Source organism: Saccopteryx leptura, chromosome 1 (assembly GCF_036850995.1).
Source record: "Saccopteryx leptura isolate mSacLep1 chromosome 1, mSacLep1_pri_phased_curated, whole genome shotgun sequence".
NCBI lineage: Eukaryota > Metazoa > Chordata > Mammalia > Chiroptera > Emballonuridae > Saccopteryx > Saccopteryx leptura.
In genome coordinates, this window is record NC_089503.1 from 349,424,346 (window position 1) to 349,446,512 (window position 22,167).

Consider the following 22,167-nt stretch of genomic DNA (forward strand, 5'->3'; position numbering starts at 1 on the left):
TCCTCTGTTTCCAAAGGGCTTGACTGGTTGGCTTCTGGACGTTTTTAATTTTTTATTATTTTTTTTCTCAATTCTAAATTTCTCTTGGCAAAAAACTGAGTAAAAATTTTCACATTAATCTTTAACTAATGTCTCTTAAATGGAAGATATTAAGAGTTTATAATCTTGTCATGGATTACCTGAGACAATCTATATGAGCTCCTGGTTCTCTTAGCACCTCTGTGCCTGGTCTAATTTCAAGGAGAAATGGAGGCTCTGAGTCTCACAGTATTGATAACCATATAGTTTTGGTCTTAGAGCTACCCATACCCATCAGGGAACTAACAGGGCAGAAATCTCTAGACTCTGAGCTCACTTGGAGCTATCAGATCATCTAGTCTTGTAGTTCTCAATACTTACTGTGCATCAGATTTATCTGGGATGCTTTAAAAATGCAGCTGCCCGAGCTATGCCCCAGAGGTTCTGATTCAAGTTGGCCTGAGTAGGTACCCAAGTATTGGTCTATTTTAGAAACTTTTATATGATTTTAATGTGCCTCCAGGGTTGAGAATCAGTTATCTAGCACAATCTCATCATTTTATTTTATTATTTTAAGTGAGAGGAAGAAGACAGAGAGACAGACTCTAATATGTGCCCCAACTGGGATCTACCTGGCAAGCCCCCTATGCATGATGCTCTGCCCATCTAAGGCTTTTGCTCAACAATGAGCTCTTTTTTTTTTTTCCGTATTTTTCTTAAGTTGGAAACGAGGGAGGCAGTCAGACAGACTCCCGCATGCGCCCGACCAGGATGCACCCGGCATGCCCACCAGGGGGCGATGCTCTGACTCTCTGGGGCATTGCTCTGCCTCAATCAGAGCCATTCTAGCGCCTGAGGCAGAAGCCACAGAACCATCCTCAGCGCCCGGGCAAACTTTGCTCCAATGGAGCCTCGGCTGCGGGAGCGGAAGAGAGAAACAGAGAGGAAGGAGAGGGGGAGAGGTGGAGAAGCAGATGGGCGCCTCTCCTGTGTGCCTTGGCCGGGAATCGAACCCGGATCTCCTGCACGCCAGGCCAATGCTCTACCACTGAACCAACTGGCCAGGGCCAACAATGAGCTCTTTTTAGTGCTTGAGGTGGAGGCTCCACGGAGCCATTCTCAGTGCCTGGGCCAACTTGCTTGAACCGTCAAGCCATGGCTGCAGGAGGAGAAGAGAGAGAGAGAGAGAGAGAGAGAGAGAGAGAGAGAGAGAGAGAACAAGGAAGGGGTGGGTTGGAGAAGCAGATTGTTGCTTCTCCTGTGTGCCCTTACCACGAATCTGAACCCCGGACATTCACACCCTGGGCTGACGCTCTACCACTGAGCTGATTGACCAAGGCCTTATTTAGTTTTAATTTTTATTTTTTTAGCAAGCAAGAGAGACAGAAACAGGAAGGGAGAGAGATGAGAAGCATCAACTCATAATTGTGGCACTTTAGTTCATCAATTGCTTCTCCTTATGTGCCTTGACTTGGGGGGGGGGGGTGGTGAGGAGGCCTCCAGCTGAGCTAGTGACCTTTTACTCAAGCTGGCAACTCTGGGCTTCAAGCCAGAGACCATGATATCATGTCTATGATCCCACACTCAAGCCAGCACCCCTGTGCTCAAGACAGATGAGCCCATGCTCAAGCTGCAACCTTGGGGCTTGGACCCAGTACCTCAATGTGCCAGATTGACACCTGCAGCACCATTGATCAGGCACAATCTCATTATTTTAAAGAAGACAGTATTAGAAGGAGGAAACAGAAATCATTTGGCAGAAGTTACAAAGGCCTCTATGTCTTAGGCTATTGCCTTTCTATCACATGATCACAGTAAATAACAACTTAGAGAATATTTAATGAATGCTTTCTGTGCGTTAGGTACTGACAATCCCATGAGGCAAATATTCAGGTATCCTATATTTTATAGATAAGGAGACTGAGGGAATTGTCCAAGGACCCCCAACAAGCAGGTGGCAGATCTAAGGTTTGAGTCCCAGCAATTGAACTCTCAATTTGTGCTCTTAATCTTTGAACTCACTTTGCTGTTCTGTGCCAACTCTGAGAATATAAGGTCTTGAATGGCAGCTGCTTCCTTGTTTCAGCATCAGGGGTCTTGTGGCATCTGGCCTTGGTACTCTGAATTCCCACTAACTGGGTTACTTGCTTGACTAAAGATTGCCTTCTTTGCTTTCTGAATAAGTGAGCCAATGGGAGGCAATCCATTTTCTTTGGATTGTTCAAAGGTGCTTCATTTTCCCCAGTGACTTTCTTTCTTATATCCTCTCTTTCCTTTCCCTTGTGGACTGACATAGTATTTTCTCTCTTATTTTGGGGCACTATTTATTTTACCTTTTCATGGAAATTCTAACAGCAAACTTTACTCTCCCGTTCAGACCCTTGGCTTTTCCCCTAGTTTAATCAGTTTGGCTGGGTTCATATTTTCCCTGGGATTCCCCTGTCTGGACTTTCAGACCTGCACCTAACTTTCATATTAGCAACAACAGGAAGAGATTAATCACTTTGCTTCTCGTACAGCAGCAGGTGTGTTGGAAACAAGCTGGCCTGTCCCATGGAACTGACTGGCCAGTGGGTCAATGTGCTCTGAAGACCTGTTAAAGTCTACATTTTTAGGTAGCATGTATAGAATTAATTTTCTGATTTATTCTGTAAGTTTGAAATTCTACAAAGAAGGCTTTTTCACACCTAAATGAAAATCTATATGCATTGTTTGGTTAAATGAACTTAAAAAGATGAAAATCACCAATGGCAAATACTGTAGCACAGATTTTTCTAAGCAATAAAAACTAAAGAAAAGGTGGGAGATTATTATAATTATTCTATAATAAATACATGTAAATTAAGAATTTAACTTGATAAATGGATTTAGGTATAACTAGAGACTATTTTAAAAATCACATTGCTCAGAACAAGTGCTCAATAAATACATGTTAAATTGAATCCATTAAATGTCCTGGAATTGAGAAAGTAAATGTTATTAACTGGTTTCCATTGATTTGATTGAACATAATTTTAAAAAATAAATATGGGAATAATAATCAGTGAACATGAGTGATTATTTCTCTGCTTCTCAGTATTCTTTAGACCTCTAATGGTCACATACTGCTTTTATAACAATACAGATTAACCCTGGCTGGGTGGCTCAGTGTACTGCATCATCCTGTAGTCATGGGTTCAACCCTAGGTCAGGGCATGTACAAGAAACAATCAGTGAGTGTATAATTAAGTGGAACATGAATTGATGCTTTTCTCTCTCTCTCAAATTAATAGAAAAAAATATGAATTAAAAATCAGCAAACATTTTAATGTTCATTAAAGAATCAGAAAATAACCAAGTATAACTGAGTAGAAGCTGGGCTCTATAGCTATGAATGGCACGGTACACGTATTTCTAATAGCATACTAGAGCTCTTCAAATACAGTGATATAAAACATATCTATTGACACAAGTCTAATTGCAAATATTTGCCCTTCATTTTTTCACTCATGTACCACAAAACTCATGAAAAGAACATATCCAGGCTCTTATTGTGGTTTATTAGCTGGAAATGTTCTCATCCTTGGAAATCTATTTTGAAGTTAGGATTGCTCCACTCCCCTACAAGTGGTAAAGCAACAGCTGCCATTTAATTAATGTTTCTGCTGACAGCTCAAGCTGATGAATGCCATTGAAGTTCTCCATCCATCTCAATACTACTCACATTACCCCCAAAGGAAATATTGATGATAGTTGCTTGATTTTGCCTATTTCACTTTCTTTCCCGCATCTATTCCATCAAATTCCAATGGTGCTATTATGCACATCACCATTCACATCTTCCAGGGAATCAAGTCCCAGTGGAACACATGTGTTCCTGGTGATGTATTGTGATGGAATCTCACCAAAACGAACACGTGAAATGCTGAGCTCAAACAGAGGAGAAGACAAGGGGGAAAACCAGATGAAAGTGACCACGGATACTCGGAAAGTGAAGGATTTTGTCCTTTTGAGAGAGAGAGATGAGAGAAAAAGAAACAGAGCCCTAGTTTTTCCGCAGAGTCTGAATGTATGGTTAAAATACTACAATTTGATTTATATTTAGATTATTGTATCAATTTCTATTCCCAGACACTTTCATAGGAACTGTAATTCAAGTTCTATTGTGTGGAAATTTGGAAGGATTTGAGCTGTGTAGAAGTAACTCATTATAGAGTTGAGATCCACTCATTCTGCTCATCTTGGAGAACATGTCCTTGGCTCAATCAGTCAAGGCCTATTCATGTAGCTGGAAGAGGGGCTGAACTGTGTCAAACTGGGAGTAGGTAGAACGCTGGATCCAAATGGTATTGCATTAGATGTCAAAGAGTGGCGTCCAAGTTAGCAGCTGGCAGTTGATAGTCTAACATGAGGTTCTGAGATATCTTGCCAGTCAGATGGAACATGGCTGTGTTTTGATACAGGCAGGGAGTCAATGTCTGGGCGAGCTAATCACTGCAGGACTAAGGAGGAGAGCAGGAGGGTGGGATTCAGAGACAAGAACCTTCTGGAGGAAGGAGCAATTCTAGAGACTCTGAGATGCCAAAGTGTAATGCAGTGTCACAACAACTATGGTGATTCTAAACCTGAGAGTAGTGGGCTATATGTAGTTCTTTGTATCTCTTCTGCTTCACATTTAATATGCAGCATTCACCTCAATAAATATTTACTCAATATTTATTGAGACACATATGTTTCAGGCACTGGCTAGGGATTGGGATACAATGGTTAATGTACTATCTCTACTCTCTAGTAGAGGTTGCAGGTAAAAACAATGGCAATTTCAATGCCATTCTTTCCACTAACACAATAATTTTAATGTTTTTAAGAATAATGTGATGAAAAAGACATACTATACACATATATCCTCATCACACTTAAATCTGTAGTGGCCATAATGGACCATCCAAATATATATCCTGTGATCTAAAAATTCCTTTAATTCCACTTGTACTCTTAGTATTCTTTCAGAACAGTGACTACTCTTTATATGTCCAAAAGAGGATAATGAATGTTTCTTATAAAATTATTTTCTTGAGGATTTTTATAAGTTTGTACACTTTAAAAAAATACTTATATATATTTAACACTTCTGTTGAAGTGCCTAATTGCTACTGGAGCAAGAAACCTGTTTGAATAGCTGGGAAATTCTTGAAGCACATGCTGGAAGCATTGCCTTACCACATATTAAAAGAAATTTTGAAATCACACTCATTGAAACACTTTGCTTGTGGTGTCAGAATCAGTTCACATCCGATGAGGAGATCAAGGAAAAATAGTAGAAAGTCTGAAAAATAGGGACTGACATATTAGGATTTAGTGCTAGGAAAGAGAGACATTTCAAATCAAAGAAGGATACATTGAATTTTTCGATCAATGGGCTTAAACTGGAAAAAAATTGAAATAAAATCTCTACATTACACCTTACACCAAAATACATACTAGATGTTATCAGAAAATCAGTTGTAAAAAATGAGAGTGAAATAATCGAAAAAAATATTATATATATATAATATATTATAAAATATAAATTATATATATATAATTATAAAATATAAATTATATATATATAAATTATATATATATAAAAAATATATATAATTAGGTGAGTGGGTGGGAAAATTCTTCCTAACTAGACAAAAAAATCAGTAAAACAAAAGACTAAAATATTTGACTCCATGAAATACTGACTTCATAAAAACTGAAGGAACGTTTTACACAGAAAAACTCAAGAACTCATGAACAAAATTAAAATGCAAACAGCAATCTGGACAAAGATATTTGTGATGAACATAACTGAGGACAAATACAAATATCCTTAATATAAAGAGCTATTTTAAATGAATAAAGCAAAAAAGACACAGTGATTGGAAAATGGACGAATGACATAAATAATTTGTAACATGCAAGTGGAAAAACTATTTAACCTCATTGATAATTAAAAATTCTAATTAAAAGAAGATAGTATTATTTCAACCAAAATATTAACAAGACTCAAAAGAATTCAATACCCAGTATGGTAAGGGTGTGAGGAAATGATACTATACAGGGTGTGGCAAAAATAGGTTTCCAGTTGTTCATATGGAAAATAATACAATAATTAATAACAAATAATAGAAGAATAAATTTTGTGTTTTGCGTACTTACAATTGTAAACCTACTTTTACACCACCCTGTATACTGCTGGTGGGAAAATCCACTAGGATAAGCTTCCTGATAAGCAATTGAACAATATGTGGTAAAAATCTTTGTAATCAGAGGAATAATAAGCCCACTTCCATTTTGAAAAACAGAAGAGTCAAAACACACATGATACTTTTAAGAATGCATTCTTTTCTCTTCCTCCTATTGTTCTCAAATATTGTCTATTGACTTCTGAAAGTTTGGCAGACCTAGTGGTTCTTATTTATTTATTTATTTTTTAAAAATGCCCACATACCTCTTCCTCAATAGCTTACTTGATTAAAATTATTGAAACAAGTCTGCCCAGTCCATTTTGCCTAATCATTGAAGTGCCAAGCACATCTTGATGGCAATATATTTTCTGAGTAATGTTATTATCAAAACATAATCTGACAACCAAAATGGGTATATCTATGACTGGATCATGAGGATGAGGGACCATGGAGCAGGTGGGTTAAATTGGTCACTGGAGCAAGGAATTCCTTGCATTTGATTACTACTTCATAGAACTGTTTAGGATCATTAGGCTTATATGGTTAAACTAATCCAGGAAAGGAGGACTAAGGTTTAAGTTTTGGCCAATCTGCTAAATTCATGAGTTACTGTGATTTTTACCATACCACTTTTATACCAATGGGTGCTAAGAGATGATTAACTCCAACCCTTTTTAATGAGAGATGAGAAAGCTGAAACCCAGGAAGTTTGACTTTCTCAAGGTCATATAGTTTATTAATTCAGATATATGAATTCACAAACAAACCACAGCATTGTGCTGTAAAACTCCCTAGAATCCAGAACATTACCTGTCTTGAGTTATTTCCAAGTTGTGTAAGAGCTCATGATTTCTCTGTCTCATGCCTCTGGCACCTCCAAATGTTGGACTTCTTAGAACACCAGCAGTTCACTACTCATTGATTCTGTTTGTTATCCCAAGGGATGAAAGGAGGCTACTTATAGAGTAGTGTGTGGTGTGCACATGTCCTATTAGGAGTCTTGTAAGGTGGTACATGGTGTGTATAATGCCCAGCTGCTTATCATTTGTCTGAGAACAAGGACATTTTTTGTCAATGCACAGGAAGAAGGAATGTGAGTGAAATCTCACCCAAGACCTAGTATGCTAACATTGTTGTGCTTTTTTCTGGGGAAGCCCTTTTTTGAAGAAGCCACTCCTGAAAGGTTACCAGAGTGAAAGTAGACCCTAAGCATTTTAAACCAAGCTTGGCCATAGATCACTTGCTATTTGGTTCTGCAAAGAATGTGCTGAGATGAGTCATGGTCCTTTATCACTTTGATTGTTCTTTCAAGTATTCTTTTTCATACAAAGGGTGCAAGCAAATGAGTCCTTTACTTCTCCCATACACACAGATAAAGAGTAATAAATCCAACATTGTGTATAATTCTGTTAAATAGAATATAAGTGTGAATAATAGCAACAGCTGTGCTTTATTTCCAACTTCTATTTGGTGATTGCTAGACAAAGTAATTTAACTCACAAAGCATTTTTCAATGAGCTCATCACCTTGTCCATTTGTAGCTTTCAGTTCTTTAAACAGTCAAACCAATGATATTCTCATGTTCTTGCTTCTTATTATCCTGGTAGTCTCCCTTGCAACTCACACAGTGTTTGAGTAAATTCTGATTCCCCTTCTTCCCTTTCTATCTGGGTTCAGGCTTCAATATGTGTAAGTTTTGTCTCCTCTGCCATATGAAGGCCTCTTCACTAGGCTTTCTAATCAACTTTCCATGCTTTTCTGGGCTTGTTCCTCATTCTTTCTTAATTTTTTCTTTTCAGAACCTTCTTTCTGTTATTTCTTCTGTGTCAGCCAGTCTTAGAGCATCCTTCAACATTAATATAATGAAAGCTATGCAAATAAAGACACTTTTACTGTAAAATTATTATTCACAAAGGATAATTTTTTAATCAATAATTTACCTTCAACTTTAATATTTGTTACCAGTTATCAAAAACGTTATTCCAATTATTCTCTGAGAAATATCCACTTTGGAGGAAAGACCTGAAATTTCTTCTAGATTGTTGTACAACAGAGAAAATTTGAAGTCCAAATTACCGGTCAATGTGGAGGTCAAACCATATGCTTGGAACAGGAAGATGGTCTGACTTGACTCCACTCAGTTTTGGGTTTTTTTACGGCCTTTCTTTTCTCTATAAGTATTTCAGTATTTTCTTACCTTTCTAATTAAAGTTTATATTCCAAATGGAAGGGGGTGAAGGCAAGAGAGTATAAAACACCTTTAGAAATAGTAAATTGGGCCCTGGCCAGTTGGCTCAGCGGTAGAGCATCGGCCTAGCGTGCGGAGGACCCGGGTTCGATTCCTGGCCAGGGCACACAGGAGAAGCGCCCATTTGCTTCTCCACCCCTCCGCCGCACTTTCCTCTCTGTCTCTCTCTTCCCCTCCCGCAGCCAAGGCTCCATTGGAGCAAAGATGGCCCGGGCGCTGGGGATGGCTCTGTGGCCTCTGCCTCAGGCGCTAGAGTGGCTCTGGTCGCAACATGGCGACGCCCAGGATGGGCAGAGCATCGCCCCCTGGTGGGCAGAGCATCGCCCCCTGGTGGGCAGAGCATCGCCCCTGGTGGGCGTGCCGGGTGGATCCCGGTCGGGCGCATGCGGGAGTCTGTCTGACTGTCTCTCCCTGTTTCCAGCTTCAGAAAAATTAAAAAAAAAAAAAAAAAAAAATGTAAAAAAAAAAAAAAAAAAAAAGAAATAGTAAATTGAAGCATCTGAAATGACCCCAGTGGAATAGGGTACCTTTACAGGGGCCCAAAACCCAGGAAGTTTGGTGGGGTCACTGAAAGAGCTTCTGGCTGTTCTGCTATGAACAGTAGTCTTCAAGATCTTTCATTTCTATATTCTTAACTTACATGTAAAAGTCAAAGGACTATAAATCCTTCACTTGTCCTTATTGAGATCTGTCTGAAATTAAATCACTTTCATATTTGAAAGTCCTATGCTGATTAAAATTTCCCTGAGACACTTTATTAAGGCAGGGAAAGCACCTAAGATTCTATTTTTGTCTGTATTGTATTTGGCCTTTATTATAAATAGAAATGGCTTTCAAGAGGGGCTCCATTATTTTTCTGTAAGTGTAATATGATGGGGTCAATGCCTCCATTTAATTTTAAAAATCAACTTTCTACTTATTATTTTTCCATTATTGATAAAGAGGTTTCCTTTTCTTAAAAATTGCACAAAATACTTAGTTATTTTAATTTGAATTTTTCTTCATTATTTATTTATTTGACATTTTTAAAAAAAATTTTGCTAGACAGTTAATTTTAACGGGATGACATTGATCAGAGTACATAGATTCAGAGAAAACATCTCCAGGTTATTTTGACATTTGATTATGTTGTATACCCATCACCCAAAGTCAAATTGTTTTTTGTCACCTATTTGGTTTTCTTTGTGTCCCTCCCCTTCCCCACCCCCTCCCCCTGGTAACCACCACATTCTTGTCCATGTCCATGAGTCTCAATTTTGTGTCCCACCTATGTATGGAATCATACAGTTCTTAGTTTTTTCTGATTTACTTATTTCACTCAGTATAATGTTATCAAGGTCCATCCATGTTGTTGTTAATGGCACTATGTCATCATTTCTTATGGCTGAGTAGTATTCCATAGTATATATGTACTACATCTTCTTTATCCAATCATCTATTGAAGGGCTTTTTGGTTGTTTCCATGTCTTGGCCACTGTGAATAATGCTGCAATGAACATTTTTATTTTTTTATTTTTATTTATTCATTTTAGAGAGAAGGGGGGAGGAGCAGGAAGCATCAACTCCCATATGTGCCTTGACCAGGCAAGCCCAGGGTTTTGAACCGGCAACCTCAGCATTCCAGGCTGACGCCTTATCCACTGCGCCACCACAGGTCAGGCTGCAATGAACATTTTTAAAGACCTACCTATAATGTTGTTACATCATAAATAGGCACTTTGGAGGTAGCAGAGCAAATTCAGAAATAATCCTTCCACAAGGCTCTTTTATAAAATTAAAAAACAACACATGATCTCAAATTTAGTTAGTTTAAAAGTAGCTAAACCTTATTTCACATCCACAGCTTATTGACTGAAAAGTCCTATGCTCTACTGAGCCCACAGCCTTCCCCCGAGAGTATAGACCTTAATTATCATTTAATAGTAGAAAAATATTGAAGTATGTGATCAGAAAAGAAGGGCAAAAATATGGCTAAGAGACTTTGGGAATTGTAAATGTGCTGTTTCTTTCAATCTCTATGGTGCTCACATGGGGTTTTTGAAAGCAGTTAAGATTTATGATGTACCTTATATTATGTCTCTGTGACCAATATATATGTTGTGGAGATAATTTGATGCTTTTACTTTAAATATTTCTTAAATAAATCCATTCACTCCATTAACCATAGTTAATTTTTTTTAAAGAACTTAGATTTTTTATTATTTATTTATTTATTTATTTTTTACAGAGACAGAGAGAGAGTCAGAGAGAGGGATAGATAGGGACAGGCAGACAGGAACAGAGAGAGATGAGAAGCATCAATCATTAGTTTTTCATTGCGACACCTTAGTTGTTCATTGATTGCTTTTTCATATGTGCCTTGACCATGTGGCTACAGCAGACCGAGTAACCCCTTGCTCGAGCCAGCAACCTTGGGTCCAAGCTGGTGAGCTTTGCTCAAACCAGATGAGCCCGTGCTCAAGCTGGCAACCTCAGGGTCTCAAACCTGGGTCCTCCGCATCCCAGTCTGATGCTCTATCCACTGCGCCACCGCCTGTTCAGGCCATAGTTAATTTTTTCCCACTGGTTTATATATGTCATAGCTAAAGACCAATGTATACTAATGGGGAACGAGAAAAAAATTACTATTCATGAATTATTCTCTGTTCTCACTATAGACATGTTAATTTTCCTGAAATTATTAGGTTCTATCTTAATTATAAGCTTTTTGTAGTTATCAAGAGAGAGATGTTTATGTTTGGTTCTTTATGGTTTTACACTGTCCACCAAAAGTCAAATTTCATCCTTTAACACCCTATCCCAAAACAGTCAATATGGGAATCAAAATTCTAAATAATGAATACTTTTTAAATTATAAATTTTTTCATAATTTTAAATTATGAAAAAATACTTGAGAAAGACTATTTTTTTTAATTAACATTAAAATATGATTGCATTAGGAGGGTGATTCTTATTTCCAAGAAGAAGCATATATGTCACAACATCCTGGGTAATTCAAATGTCATCCCAAAACAGCCATGATATAAAGCCCCACCTAAAATTACCTTTCATTTTTTTTTAAGACCAGAAGGTAAAGGATACAGTGTGACATGTAGTTTCTTTGGATTCTCTCGTACTACAAACGGAAGGAAGAGATAGCTTAAAGAAAGGAAGGAATAGCCTAGATTTATAAATTCTGTTGTTTAATTGACTTCACCAATGTAAAGCAACTTTGCTTAATAGTACTTTATAACTTCATCACTTATCTTCTGTACTTATGACATATAATAAGAATGATTTGTACATTAAAAATAATTAGAAGTTACATTAGTAATTCTTTTTATTAAAAAACATTAAAACTTGGCCCTGGCCGGTTGGCTCAGTGGTAGAGCGTCGGCTTGGCATGCAGAAGTCCTGGGTTCGATTCCCGGCCAGGGCACACAGGAGAAGTGCCCATATGCTTCTCCACCCCTCCCCCTCTCCTTCCTTCCTCTCTGTCTCTCTCTTCCCTTCCCGCAGCTGAGGCTCCATTGGAGCAAAGATGGCCACGGGCACTGGGGATGGCTCCATGGCCTCTGCCTCAGGCGCTAGAGTGGCTCTGGTCACAACAGAGCGACACCCCGGATGGGCAGAGCATCGCCCCCTGGTGGGCGTGCCGGGTGGATCCCGGTCGGGCGCATGCGGGAGTCTGTCTGACTGTCTCCCCGTTTCCAGCTTCAGAAAAATACAAAAAACCCCACAAAACATTAAAACTTAATAGATCAAATTAAAGTAGCCTTTGATTATTTCCTTCTCCAATGCCTCCTATTTTAGTCCTTTCTCTAGAAGTAGTCACTATTAACAATGTAATGTATGTTTCTAGACTTCCCTTCATGAGGATAGAAAAGATATCTATCTGTGGATATATTTAACAAATGATATATGTGTTATTTTACTAAACAATATGGCTTACACAATTTTTTATGTCAGTATATAAGTCTATTTCATTTTAAAAAACTGCCATGTGGTCTTCCATACAAAGAGTGCACAATTATTTACTTAGTCATTCCTGTTTTTATACATATTTAGGTTGTTTTGAGTTTTTCACTGTTACAAATAACATTGCAATAAAGATCCCTGTTCTTGTTTTCTGGGCACAGGGTTTAAGTATCTCTCTGGGTAGGTATTAACAATAGAACTTTGGGATGATGGGTTATGCAAAATGACCTCTTCAGTCATCTGCATTTGTACCTATATTTTCTCCAGCTGTGTAAGAATATATTCATTGATTTTGAAGTTCCTTTGTTAAGGTAAGTTTCATTCCTGACTGGATAGCTCAGTTGGTTAGAGCATCATTCCGAATTACAGAGGTTGCAGGTTTGATCCCCGGTCAGGGCACATATAGGAACAGACTAATGCTCCTGTTTCTCTCTCTCTTTTTGTCCTCCTCTGAAATCAATAAAATAAACATTAAAAATAAAAAGTGAGGGCGAGCACCAGTTTATATAAATCTTGACTATTTTTATTATTTATTCTGTGAGTTAGCAGTTTATATGTTTGGCCCATTTTTTCAATTAGATTATTCTTCTTTTATTTAGATAATTTGTTAACTCTTATCCTTGTTATTGTTTTTATTGCTTGACCTTTAACTTTTAAAGTACTTTGGTCATTGAGGTGTTTTACATTTTTTTTAGGTGTTTTAAATTTTGATGTAGTCAAATTTATAATATTTTCTTTTATAATTTTGGCTCTTTTGTGCATTATCTCAGATGGCTTTCTTTGGCACAAAGTGTGGCCTAGATTGGTAGAAAGGACGTGCAGAGTTCAAACTTCTTTGCTGTTTCTGCTGTTGTCCTCTAACAATCACACTGTATGTTGTCCCAGCATCCCTCTTTTTTTCTTTTTTTTTATTTTTTCTTTTTTTTTATTTTATTATTATTTTTTTGTATTTTTCTGAAGCTGGAAACGGGGAGAGACAGTCAGACAGACTCCTGCATGCGCCCGACCGGGATCCACCCGGCACGCCCACCAGGGGCGACGCTCTGCCCACCAGGGGGCGTCGCTCTGCCACGACCAGAGCCACTCTAGCGCCTGGGGCAGAGGCCAAGGAGCCATCCCCAGCGCCCGGGCCATCTTTGCTCCAATGGAGCCTTGGCTGCGGGAGGGGAAGAGAGAGACAGAGAGGAAGGAGAGGGGGAGGGGTGGAGAGGCAGATGGGCGCCTCTCCTGTGTGTCCTGGCCGGGAATTGAACCCGGGACCTCTGCACGCCAGGCCGACGCTCTACCACTGAGCCAACCGGCCAGGGCCTATCATCCCTCTTTTTGTTGGTGCCCATTCCTAACATTTTTGGCAGCTCTCTCCCATACTTCTTTTGAGCTGTGGTTTTATTTTAATTAATTAACTAATTAATTACTTAATTTTCAGCTAGAGAGACAGAGACAGAGAGAGGGACAGATCAAGACAGACAGGCAGAATGGGAGAGAGATGAAAAGCATCAACTCATAGTGCGGCACCTTAGTTGTTCTTTGATTGCTTTCTCATGCGTCACTTGACTGGGGGACTCCAGCAGAGCGAGTGACCTTTTGCTCAAGCCAGCGACCTTGGGCTTCAAGCCAGTGACATTTGGGCTTAAGCCAGCGACCATGGGGTCATGTCTATCACATTGAGCTGTGATTTTAAATCTTCATTCTAATTCTATCCGCTATTCTGTCTTCCAGTGTTTTCTCAAAGATTATGGTTCTCAAAAGGTTGATGTTATCTTCCAGTTATATGGATTAAAATTTTTTTTTCTAAACATGTAAGGTTTTGCAATGGGAAGAGGAGGCTTATTCCTACTCTACTACCGTGGAACAGAAACCAGAGTCTAAATTTTAGATCCTTAGGAGATGTTTTAAAAATGAGTTTAATGGGCCAGTTTTTAGGACTGCCATTTCTGGTTTTGTAAGTTGTTCATTACTTGAAGGCACGAGCGAGGAGGTAGGTGAAAGCTGAAATTTAGCTCACTGCTTTTCACTACACTGTGTATCTTGGCAAAAGAAAACTTCTGCAGAGCAGAGAGATGTTACTTTCCCCAAATTACATAATGATAGCTTATGGGTCAGCAGTGGCTCAGGTCATTTGAACTTTAAATTACATTGTTTATGGTGATAGTTCCTTGGATTTATACTTATGTCAGTGGTTCTCAAAGTTTTTGAAGTTGGGGCACATTTAAAATCCTACAAATAATTGTAGGCACACTCTATACAAATTTCTGAGAAATGTGTTATAATAATTAAGTCAAATATTAAAGTAAAAAATATAAAGTCCAAGCGTGCTTTTATGATAATTAAATGAAATAAATACGACAAAATTAAATTTATTCTGACATTAAAAATCATTTTATGTTACATTTTTTGTTATACTTTTTAGAATTTATAAAAAAGAGTTAAAAAAACAAAAAAGTTATCTTTATATATATATAGATACATTCTTAGTAAGATTTAGTAAATTCAGCAGGTCCTAGTGTGAATGTGTTAAGTCTTTTCATTCTTGTGTTTATGAGAAACATGAGCCTGATGTGTCCTAGCATGATTACTTCAATGTTTGGGCATATATTTGAAAGGCAAACTCTCATTTCCTTGTCAATACATTGAAGACTTCCTCTCTTTTTACTCTTAATTGTGTTGAGTGCAGAAAACCCCCACCATACAGATCATCTTAACTTTACACCAAACAAAGGATAAAAGAAACTTGCCTCCAGTCTTTCCAGGGAACATGGGGGGTAGTGTAAACAATCCAGCACCACAGCTTAACAGCCTTTTGCAACCTAATCAGGCAAGTGAGGTGGGGGGTTGGGCAGACTGTCAGCTTACAGCCAATTCCCCACACCTCTGTCCCCTAAAAATCTAAACTCCAAAAACCCTGTTGGTTTTTGGTCCCCAACAGGCACATATTTTTCTGGAATACCATAGGGTGCACCATGTGCCCTGACACACACTTTGAGAGCTACTGACTTATGTGAATACTTATCAAATTATTCACTTAAAATATAAACAGTTTATTCTACATTGTTATACTTCAATAAAACTGAAAAATAAAGTTAAAAGTAAAAGAAATTATATAGTAGTGAAGTAGGTAAAATGTACTGTTGGATTTAGAAGATCAATTCTATTCTGAAGGTTTTATATTTTGTAAATTGGTTGATAAAATATGAAAACTTGACCTTAGCTGACAAAATAATGATAATTGTGAAAGAAGACACATTCATGAACCACAGAAATGGTAGTTCACAAAAGATGGTAATTGTCTGTTAATCATCTTTTCTTTTATTAAAGATTTTATTTATTGATTTTAGAGAGAGAGGGAGGGAGAAAGAGGGAGCAAGATCTTAGTTGCTTCATTTTAATTATTCAATGATTGCTTTTCGTATGTGCCTTAACTGGGCAAGCCCAGGGTTTCAAATCGGTGACCTCAGCATTCCAGGCTGACGCATTATCCACTGTGCCTCCACAGGTCAGACTTTAATCATCTTTTATGGGGAAAAAAAGTAATGGAGTTAACAAGCTGCCTTGGGCATCTAGGGAAAGTACTAAGTAATGAGGCAGAGAGATGAAGTCGAGCTGTGCTGTCCAGTGTCATACCTACTGGCCACTTGTCCTGTTGAACAGTACCGAACTAGATAATCCTTTAATTTAAGTACTTTCCATCTCAGTGATTTTATCTCCAAATGTGATCCTAGATTTTAGCTGTCAGATTGTCTCCTGGGGAAATGGAGTATAGATACATACCGAGTACAGAATAGGTACTTAGTAATTGATAAAGTTACTGGTGAATGGATATATAAATGGTTACATGTATGAAGGCTAGTGGTGAATTTCTACTATTTGATAAAGTACTGCATTCTTTCTTTTATTAATTAATTCAACAGGTATTTATCAAGTGCCTACCATGTGCTAGATGCTGCTTCAGGTGCTTGGGATATATGAACAAACTAAACAAAGATATATTTTGTGGGTACAACTAAAAGATTTCTGGGTAGATTTGATGTGGACATTGGAGAGAGTAGTCAGGAATAACTCCAGAGTTTTCAGTCTAACAATTAGGATGGAGCCGCCGTTGACAGAGATAGGGAAGGCTGAGGAAGAGCAGTTTAAAGGAAAGACCAGGAACTGAGTTTTGGACATGTTGAATTGAGGCTGTCTGTTAAAGGAGTTGTATGGGCTGCTGGATATGCAAGTATGTATTTCGGAGAACAGTCTGGGAGGGAAATAGTGCTATTGATAAGTAAACAAATAAATTCTCTGTTAATGAACTATGCAAGTTTTTGTACATCAGAAGGTGAGAATTGGCTGGTTGTGAATTCAGATAAAAATGTCATCATTTTGTTCTTAGCATGAACTGGAAGAAAACCTGTTCAAAGTTTGGCTTTGCAAACATTCACAAAATCTTTAGGCACTAATTTTTCCTTTGAAAAAGGAAATCCTTCCCCACAGGCATGGATGTTTAGGGCACAAGAGTTTTCTGTGATTTTTGCAGAAATCACTTAGAATTTTTTGTTAATATCAATGCCATATCAGGACATATGCTGGTTTTTTTTTCCCTCCTAGCTGCATAATATTTTTTAGCAGTTAAACCCAAATGACTGCATTTAAAATATATTTTATTAATATTTATCATTGCAGCATAAAAAATTTTTCTTTCTTTGTCATTTGAAAGAAAATCTTGCTATTAGTTTAAAAGAATGAAATAGTTAAACACAAGTATTTAAGTATTAGGCCTGAGTCCTATAAAAACAAGTTAATCAAAATCGTGGAGCTTTATAATCTGAAAAGGATGACATCAAGGGTCTGATGTCTTAGATTCTCAAGGGCAGACATGAAACAGTCCAACATCTGTGCCAAAATGACCTCTGTGAAGCATAATATTTCCTTTTAAGTATTTAGACATCATGATAGTTTTCCGTGGTTTTAATTCATAAAACATGGATTTTTAAAAAAGCCAGAGAAGCATAACAATCTTCCCCCTCCTCCCTTTTTCTACCTTACTTTTAACCCCTGTTAAATAAAGTTTTACCAGTCCTAAAGTGAACATCTAAATTAGCACCTTCTTTTAGAAGTACGACCACTTACAAACATCTGTGGATAGGGAAATAAAGTGAAAAGGAAAAAGTTCACCAACTCCGAGTTAGGGTCATGAAAGCTAAAGAAATTAATATGAATAAACTGAGATAAGAAATATTAGATAGCTTATTCTGGGTTTAACTATGTTGTTTCTATAACACTTTTTTTTTTAAAGATTTTATTTATTCATTAGAGAGAGGGGAGAGAGAGAAGGGGGGAGGAGCAGAAAGCATCAACTCCCATATGTGCCTTGACCAGGCAAGCCCAGGGTTTTGAACCGGCAACCTCAGCGTTTCCAGGTTGACACTTTATCCACTGCGCCAACACAGGTCAGGCTCTATAACACTTTTAATAACATTTCTCTTTTGTTAAGGCCGTTTGGCTATTCTCCAGGTCAAATATATTATAGCGGCCCACGTTATGCCTAGGGACACTTGTTTTATGATACCCAGGGCACTTACTTAAGTTTTGGAAGTTTTAGAAAAATCATTTTTGTTAACATAAGGGACTCACACTCAGTCTGTGTATTCTCAGCTGACTTGCTTTCTTAATTGAGTAAATCAAAACTGGGTATTTATGTTTAAAAAATATATATATTGCTACCTTTACACTAGAGCATAATCAGTTGTTTTTCTTTCTCTTTAGGCCCACCCCATCACCTGCTCTCACCCCGATCCACCCCTCTATAACTGATTTGGTTATAATAGAACAAGGTAATTCAGTTGTTTCTTATTCTGCATATTGTATGCTAAGTGACAAGAAATAGTTATATTGGATAAGTTAAATTCTTCATTCCATGAGATTATAGTTTAGGGGAAGGAAGAATGAGACACATAGGGGGCACAATAATAAGCTTGAGTTGCACACTGAGAACAGCAATGCTAAGACATGCATATGCCCCAGGACACCGTATGAAATGCTAATGCTTCTTGCCTTAAGGCCTTCTCATCATTCTCATTTGTTTACTCCTTGCCAAGAGCCAAATATTTGGACCTGATATTTCTCAGATACAGTGTGCTCATATTGTATTTTGTTGCCACTGTGAAGATCTCACATACAGATGAAGTCATATGACAATGATAAATAAATGTCTGTGTAGCCACCTTCTTTAATCCCCATTGTACAACTTCCAGGATCCTTCCATTTCTACTTAAATGGCTGTTGGGCACTGTGTTCCTGATGGAGGTGGTGGAGAAGAGGAGACGCTACAAAGTTGCCTAGAAAGATTAAATGAGAAAAAGGCAGCTTGTATGGAACTGACCCACTTGTGCACCACAGAGAGCCATAGGGTGACAGGAGAGTAAAAATAGAGCCTGGGTAGTAGGCTTGGCTTCAGTTTTAGAGAAAATTTTTTAGAGTTTGTAGTGAGGGAGAAAAGAGATTTATATATTGATATAAATGACTTAATCAATGAAGATGTACTCTTATTTTATCAGCAAGATTTATATTAAGTTGGTACACACCCGGATGGGCAAGCCGATTGTTTCCAGCAGCTCTCTGTTCTGACTGAGCCAGCGTGCGTCCATCTGGCTGGTGACCCTGCCTTTGCAGCAATGTTGCAACTCCGCCAGGATTCTCTGGGCTTCCCCACAATCCAGAAACGGAAGGGGTCAAACTTCTCACCTCAGAAGGCTTCAGAACCTCTCACTTCAACACTGCAGCTGGCATCGTTGTAATTGGTTGTTAAATATTTAACATATCACTCTGATCATAAGATATCTGGAACCAGGCCATAAAGATAAGAGAGTCTTAGAAAAGGCAGGTCCACGTGGGCTTTGCAATTGGTAGGAGGAGAAAGAGAAGCACTAGGAAGGGTTATACCAAATATGGGACATGAAGGGTATAAGCAGGGAGGTAAAACACACTGCAGGAAAAGGGTGCGGCCCACAGCCTCCCCTACACCCTGATGGACTTTGGCCTGGCCATGACTTTGCACAGCCCTGATCCCCACTGGAAAGTTCTTGTAGGTGCCTTCTGTTGCCTCAGATGATCCCTCACACCCTGCCCCCCTTTCCACTGAGCACGTGTGTCATGTGTACACACTTTACACTTGGTAAAGGGGTTCTCAGTAAGAATTCTCAAATGTTTGTTTTCCAGTGTGTGTGTCCAGGCACCTTCTTAGAGCATAGAATCTAGTGATTGCCTAACTCGGTGGTCAGCAAACTGCAGCTCATGAGCCATATGCAGCTCTTTAGCCCCTTGAGTGCGGGTGCAAAAGGCCAGCTTAGGAGTACCCTAATTAAGTTAATAACAATGTACCTACCTATATCGTTTAAGTTTTAAAAACTTTGCTCTCAAAGGAAATTTCAGTCATTGTACTGTTGATATTTGGCTCTGTGGACTAATGAGTTTGCCCGACCAGTGGCGTAACTTACCATACTTATTTTAAAAATCAGAGAATGCAAAGGCATCTAGAGAAATTAAATAATTGCCCATGTCCCTCTGACCTAAGGATAAAATTTTAAGATGTCTAGGGATGATTCTCCTACTAAATCATATGTCTCAAGCTGTAAGTTTCCTAAGGGAAATTATATCATAATCAGGACAAACTTCTCAACTGGTTCTGTGCTTTTAGAACAATTGACTTACCTTTTCTCTTTACTCTATGAAGGCTTGGAAAAATATTCAGAATATTAAATTAAAAAACCCATATGATCTCATTTTAAAATGTATATGAAAACATAATTTTAAGCAAATGAAAAATTCGATGTCCAAGTCAGTAAATACCCTTCTATGGTGTCAAGGAGACAATAAAAAAAAAATGGAGTCTGAAGCCCCAATGCTTTGGCTCAAATTCTAGCAGAGCAATGTTATACAAGTTATTCAAGTGCCTGTGCCTCAGATCCTTCATCTGTATAACAGCAATCATGACTGTACCACTTCATAAGGGAGTTCTGATGATCACGCAGGATGATTTAGATTAGAACAATACCAAGTACACAATAGGGCTGTATTGTTATTATAATTTTTGGTGGGTTACAGTTCTCTACAGCAGAGATTTAAAGAGTAGGAGAGACATGATTTCTTGGCATTAAATTTAATGAGATGATTGTAACAAAGTGAAAGATCAGCTAGAAAGGAAAAACTGTGGGGGGATATTACAATTCACCCTGCATGACTTATGTACCTAACATCTTGTCCACAGAATAATTTGAAAGTACTAAATATGTACTTGTTTGAACTAGTTTTATTTTTATCAGCATGGCTTATCTCTCTTACAAGCAAATTATGTCCACCAAAGCTGAACAAAAAGATAACATTTTAATTCAACAGATTTTTTTTTGTAATATCTGGAAGAGCTCTCTTTCTTTTATAGTACCTTCTGGCCATATCATCTTGGTTATCTTTGGAGATGATGTATAAAAATATTATCTTATGGGGCTCACAAAGGGACCTCAGAAATAGTGAGTGAGTTTCCATTTCCAAAAAGAAGACTTTCACTCAGGTATTATATCAAGCCTTAGTGGAAATTAAAATCATTCTTAGTAATTTTGATAATTATTTACCTTTAAGGTAGCTGAACTTCCAAATTGTTTATGTTGTAAAATAATTTTTTTCTTATTTTATAAAATAATTTGATAGTGAATTTAATATCTAACATTACTCCTAGACAAAATTCAGTTGTTTGCTTTTAAAGATACATAAATGTACATAAATAATCTTAAGTCATAAAAAAGGTGTATAATTTCTAAGTGCCTTTAAAATGGTGTAAAGGTGCCCTGACCAGTTGGCTCAGCGGTAGAGCATTGGCCCAGTGTATGGAAGTCCCGGTTTCGATTCCTGGCCACAGTACACAGAAGAAGCACCCATCTGCTTCTCCATCCTCCCCTTCTCCTTTCTCTCTGTCTTTCTCTTCCCCTCCCACAGCCAAGGCTCCATTGGAGCAAAGTTGGCCCGGGCACTGGGGATGGCTCCATGGCCTCGGCCTCAGGTGCTAGAATGGCTCTGGTTGCAACAAAGCAATGCCCCAGATGTACAGAGCATCGCCCCCTGGTGGGCATGCTGGATGGATTCTAGTCAGGTGCATGTGGGAGTCTTCTCTCTGCCTCCCCACTTCTCATTTCAGAAAAATGCAAAAATAAAATAAAATAAAATAAAATAAAATGGCGGAAAGGTCACTTTCTTTAAAGGGTGCTAAATTTAGGGGAGAGTGTCTCCATATCTTTTAAATCTTCATATATTTCCTGAGACTTAGCAAAAACATCTTTCTGGTTCTAGTTAGCTTAATCTTGTCTTACCCTTCCTTAAGAAGATTGTAGGTGTGGAGAGTGTATCAGATACTGTGGTTCCAACAAAAGACTTCTTAGACATACACTAATTTACTGAGTTAGGAGATTTTTCTATCTTTTTTTTTTTTTAAGTTAAAAGACAATGGCAGAAGAAATTCTGAAGACTCTTTGTCATAGGATGACTGCCATCTCTACTGGCTGTTTTAAGGTCTGAGTACTTTCCCAAACAAGATGAAAATTAGAGCCAGGAGTCAGTAGCATTTCCGCTCTGAAAATAACACTTGATTGGAATTTGATAGTTATAATTACTTAACTTACTTGAAGTGATTAATGTAAATATTTAGAAAAGTTGGCTTCCAGGAAACACATAAGTGCCTTGAGGATTCTGAAAATTATCTAATTCTCTTGAGAATGCAATGTG

General features: G+C 38.0%; 1 protein-coding gene across 6 annotated transcripts in view; it reads left to right on the plus strand.

Moving 5' to 3' along the window:
• The window catches only part of FILIP1 (filamin A interacting protein 1), a 242,283-nt gene that overhangs the window by 11,823 nt on the left and 208,293 nt on the right, over positions 1 to 22,167 (plus strand). The window contains exon 1 of one of the 6 annotated variants that reach the window (XM_066358998.1): positions 18,177 to 18,230. The exons of 4 other annotated variants lie outside the window; for them this stretch is intronic. The gene's annotated coding sequence lies outside the window, so the exon portion shown is untranslated. Of the gene's footprint in view, positions 1 to 18,176; positions 18,231 to 22,167 lie in introns of those variants that run through there. One more of the 6 variants, XM_066358999.1, reaches the window with a different exon arrangement.